Here is a 4,904-nt window from a genome sequence, read left to right as displayed (position 1 = left end):
TTGCTTAGACCATGGGTTCTCAAACCAGCTGTTGTGAAGTAACTGTCTAAAACAATTGCAATTACAGACTGAAACCTTGTAAAATGTAATAAGAATGATTAGAATAAATGAAAAGGAAATAGACATAAAATACAAGCCCTAGTTCTTTTATCATTATATTCAACATATGTAAAATCACTCTGTTGAATTGCTATAAAAGTTTTGAAATGTCTATTCTCAATTTCTCTACTTATCTTAGGTGGGTAACAGTTTGGGACAGGTACTGGTCAAGGACCTCACTTTCAGTAACCTTAAAATATAATGACAAGACCTTAGAAGAATAATGTGAATTATGCAATTGAAAAATTAGTTGTGAAGTTGATGGAGACTCAGATATGGTGTACACCTACATGTGCAGGCTGGGTAGGGGACAGTTCAACGGGAGAACAGACAATTCCATTCCTCCTCATAAGTCCCTGGTGCCTTTTGAGCTGCTGCTTCAGCGATGGAGCTCAGAGCGAGGCTGCTGCTCAGAGTAAATGAGGTCACTACACAGCTGCAATAAAGGATTGTGAAAAAGCAATAACAATTGATTCAAAGTGTAGCAAGGCCTACGGGAGAATGCAGCTGGCCCTCACTGCAATGAATAAATTTGAAGAAGCAGTTACAAGTTATCAAAAGGCATTAGATCTTGACCCTGAAAATCATTCCAATAAGTCAAATCTGAGAATAGTTGAACAGAAATTAAGAGAGGTATGCAGTCCTACAGGAACTGGATTGAGCTTTGGCATGGCTAGTTTAATAAATAATCCAGCTTTCATTAGAATGGCAGCAAGTTTAATGCAGAATCCTCAAATTTAACAGCTAATGTCAGGAATGATGGCAAGTCCCATTGGGGGACCTGCTGCTGGAGTTAGGGCCTAACTGACCTATCTAGCCTCACATAAGTGGGACAGAAGTTTGCTCAATACATACAGCAACAGAATCCTAAACTTATAGAACAGCTGAGAAATCCCATCCTGAGCAGATCCTTCAGCAGCACTGAAGACCATTTCTGACTTTGCCAGAGTGGGGACAGAGCCTGGAGTACAGTTTCCAGGCTCTCAGCCTCACGTGGAAAGGTGTTCACTCGGGTAGTAAATGGCCATCAGCTGCGGCTAGTTGGCTGTCAGCTGTAACCAGTGAGCCATTGGCCACTAATATAACTCCTGTGGCTATGCTAGCAGCAAATGGGGGCTTGCAAGAAGATGGTGGCTGAGCCAGTAAGAGCAGATTGCAGTTAGCACGGCAGATTGCAGCTAGCAAGTGAGGTTGGTTGGCAGAGAGAAGTGGACGACAGGTTGCAGATAGTGTGGCTCCTGATTCCCAGCCGCCAGCGAGAATATAGTGGTATGACTCCCCTATCTATAGCTCCGTGGGTGTTCCTTTTTGGCCCCACCATATCCTGCATTCTTATGTGGGGAGCGGGACTAGAGACCCCGCATGCCACCTTGCATGACAGGACCCAAGCCCAGAATGCAAATGGTTATGACTCCGAAGTATTTGTTGTAGACACTGGATTAAAAAAAAAAACCCGAATACAAACCTAAAGAATAAATCTGTCTAAACAATATGCTTATCACAAACAGACTTGAACATAACATGACTCTTTTGTAAATAAATAATCAGCAGCCTTGTTAAGTGCCAGTATAGCACTGGACAGGGTACCATTTTCAAATCTTCATCATTGTATTTGTACATTAGACTTAATAGCAGAGTATATTTATTGCACAGTAAGGCTGTTTATTGGTGAGTTCTCTAGCTCCAAATTCCTGTAAGCAAACTTTTTGAAAGAGGAGATGGCCAAAAGGAAAGGTTTCTCATGCTGGGTTAGGAGAAATGTATTTGCCACTGAGTAGCATATCTGGAGAGAAGAAATTTGTTATCTAGGTTTAGCTTTGATAGTGCTATCAGTCATGAATATATCTTAGGGGCCAGTATTATCTTTAATGCTGCTTGTTCTGATCAGTGACGGGATCTCAGGAGCTGGTGGAAAGCAGCATTTGGTGGAAGGGTTGTTGTTTTGAAAAGAGAAAAATAGATGCTGTGAATGTATAAAAAGTGAAGATAGGTATGATGCTCAGGTTTTCTGCATAGTTCTTAACTAATCTTGCCTGCAGTTTGGCATTGTTAACATTAGCATTGCCAGTTATGCTAATCACATAGTAAAATACATTTAGAAATCCTTAATGGTCCTGGTTAGGTCCTTTGTATAAATATTCAGTTTAACTAGCACAATTTCCTTAGTGGTGACCCTACCATGGAAACTCTCAAATATACCTACATTTAAATAAGCCAATGACTTGGCCCTTAAGGATTTTCTAAGTGGTGTTTAGTTGTGTGCCCATAAACACCATGTTGTTTTTTTTTTTAAACAGTAATTATTTGATGGATAACAAAAAGCATCTATCACTAACAATGCTTGTTCATGTAATCCTCTGCTATGATTTGGTTTGGCATGTTGGTTTTATGCTTCACCTTAATTTGATACAACTTAAACATAATAGGGGGCTTAAAATATACTGCAATTAGAATACATATCAGTTTGTGGAGAGAAATGGCATTGTTAGGTATTAATGACATGGCTCTAACTACAGTGATGGGTGAGACTGTTCTAATTCCAAGTGGAATTTCTTTTGTTTGTTAATTATGGAATTGGTTAAGTTGGGCAGACTTGTCATGATTTCACAAGTGCTTGAGAGAAAACAAAAATAAAGTAATGCTGATGATCAGGGCCTTACTCTAACTATTCTCAAAAGACTACTTATTATCTTGAAGTTTAAAAACCAACTTTTCCTTTCTTTCCCTTTCTGAGATAAGACTAGTGGTTCTATAATATCACTGTAAGAATCACCCAGGGAATTTGTTAAAAATGCAGTTTCAGAACCACACTCTCAATTTGTATTTAGTATGTCCTATAATAAGGAATCACCATTTTGAACAGTACACCAGGTCATTCTGATATAGATCCAAAGACTCTAATTTAGAGCAGCACTAAGTTAGAGATTTCTCCTCAGTTAGACCAGCAAATACTGTACCTAATCCCCCTTGTGCTCAGGCTACAATGAATACCTATATGAACATATAGTTTTGGCCAGAGAAGAGCAGGACTTAAGTCTTAGGCCCTCTGAATGAACTCTTTTATATTCCATCTAAACCTACTTAATTTTTCATAAGTGAAATTCAGCTCTTAGTGGTCAAGTGTTATACAGAATGAAGTACGAACTAATTACATGAAAGTGATGACTGTGATGAAAAACAGTTAAGTTGATCTTTAATTAAAAATTAGTCACTCTTATTCAGTGTTGAGGAAGAAAAATTTTCTAATATAGCTATCTTGAGAGTATTAAAAATGCTTTCAGGTTGATAAAATTGGTACACTTCTAGCTCACTGACTAGGAAAATTGGGAAAATACAAATCAACAGTATCAGAAGTGAAAGAGAAGATATCATTGCAGACCCTGTAGACATTATAAGGATCATTAGAAAATACTACAACCAACTCTAGGTTCATATATTTAACAACTTAGACAAAATAAATCTCAGTGAAGAAATAGATATCCTCCAGAAAAGAAAACTACAGTCCCAAACGATTTAAATGGGAATTCTATGAAACACTTAAGGGGAAAATATCAGTTCTACACAATCTTTTCCAGAAAATAGAAGAGGAAACACTTCCCAACTCATTTTATATACCTATTCCTCTAATACCAAAATCAGACAAAGACATTATAAGAAAAAAACACTTTAAAACAGTGTTTTGATTTGCTAATATGTTGTGAAGGTAGCCATTCGTTTTGCAAGAAGTAATGGGAATTGGTGTATTTCTTCCTTTTTACCTTTTCAGTTTGTGTCTTTGCTAATATACTACCCATAACAAATGCATTCTAGATGATATCTGTTCACTTACCTGGATTTCCATTGAATTACAGCCAGTTTTGCTTTTCAAGTCCCTTCATCACGTTGGAATCACTGCATTTCGAAAAAGTTTTGTGTAGTTGGATTTGCTAGCTACTCTTAAAATTTTAAGGAATGCCCCCAATAGCATTCTTCCTTATCTAGAACAAGACAGCATTGAGGAAAATCTTTATATACAGTCTACTTAGGAATGATTAACTTCCATTAACCACATTTCAGTGTAGAAGCTGTAGCTGTTATCATGCTGTTAAACTTAAAATGTCATTTTTATGCAAATGACAATTTTATTTAATGTACCTAATTGTTTATCTAATTTTTATAATATGGTTTAAACAGATCCTTTCTTGGATGACATTATCTAACCTTAAAGAACGAACAATATGTGTCTACATTACTGCTTATAAAAAGAGACTGTAATTAAATCAAATTATATAGCAGAAAAAGAAAAGAAAAATTAGTAGTGAGAGCCTGAGATGGGAGCAAATGAGTATTTTTTTTTATGTCCTCACTCACCCACCAATCAAAAAGTGCAGGCTCTTGCCCATTCCTACAACCCTGTTGGAACCTGGCAAGTTCTAGAAGGTAAGGGAGAGAAGACAGAGGGAGGTGCCTTTGGTATAGCCTGGACACCACATTGATGTTCATGTCAGGGCTTCCTTAAAAGCGCACTCCTATCCTCTTCTCCATTATCTACTGCAGAAATTGCCCTATTATACCGAATGCACATTAACTAAACTAATTACTTCTTTAAAAACTGCCATTCTGTGAAACAGCAACAACAAAAAAAAAACATGAGAATTGACAAAACTAAGTGTTCGGAGTGAGTCTGAGTTGATCTAAGAGTTGTGGCTGAGAAACCACAAGCCCAAAGAACATACCAGGTGGCTGAGTGCAGCACATTGGTTCATTGAGACACTGATAGGGAGAGTCTCCGGTGGCAGCCAGCCGGAGGGGTAGTGATCCACACA

The 4,904-nt window shown here is 37.7% G+C and overlaps 1 pseudogene; it reads left to right on the top strand.

Moving 5' to 3' along the window:
- The first annotated feature begins 360 nt into the window (after positions 1-360).
- On the top strand, positions 361-1,037 carry LOC109437907 (small glutamine-rich tetratricopeptide repeat-containing protein beta; annotated as a pseudogene).
- Positions 1,038-4,904: the final 3,867 nt, after the last annotated feature.

Source organism: Rhinolophus sinicus, chromosome X (genome assembly GCF_036562045.2).
Source record: "Rhinolophus sinicus isolate RSC01 chromosome X, ASM3656204v1, whole genome shotgun sequence".
Classification (NCBI taxonomy): Eukaryota; Metazoa; Chordata; class Mammalia; order Chiroptera; family Rhinolophidae; genus Rhinolophus; species Rhinolophus sinicus.
Note: the sequence above shows the minus strand (reverse complement) of the source record. Positions and strands in the feature narration are given on the sequence as shown.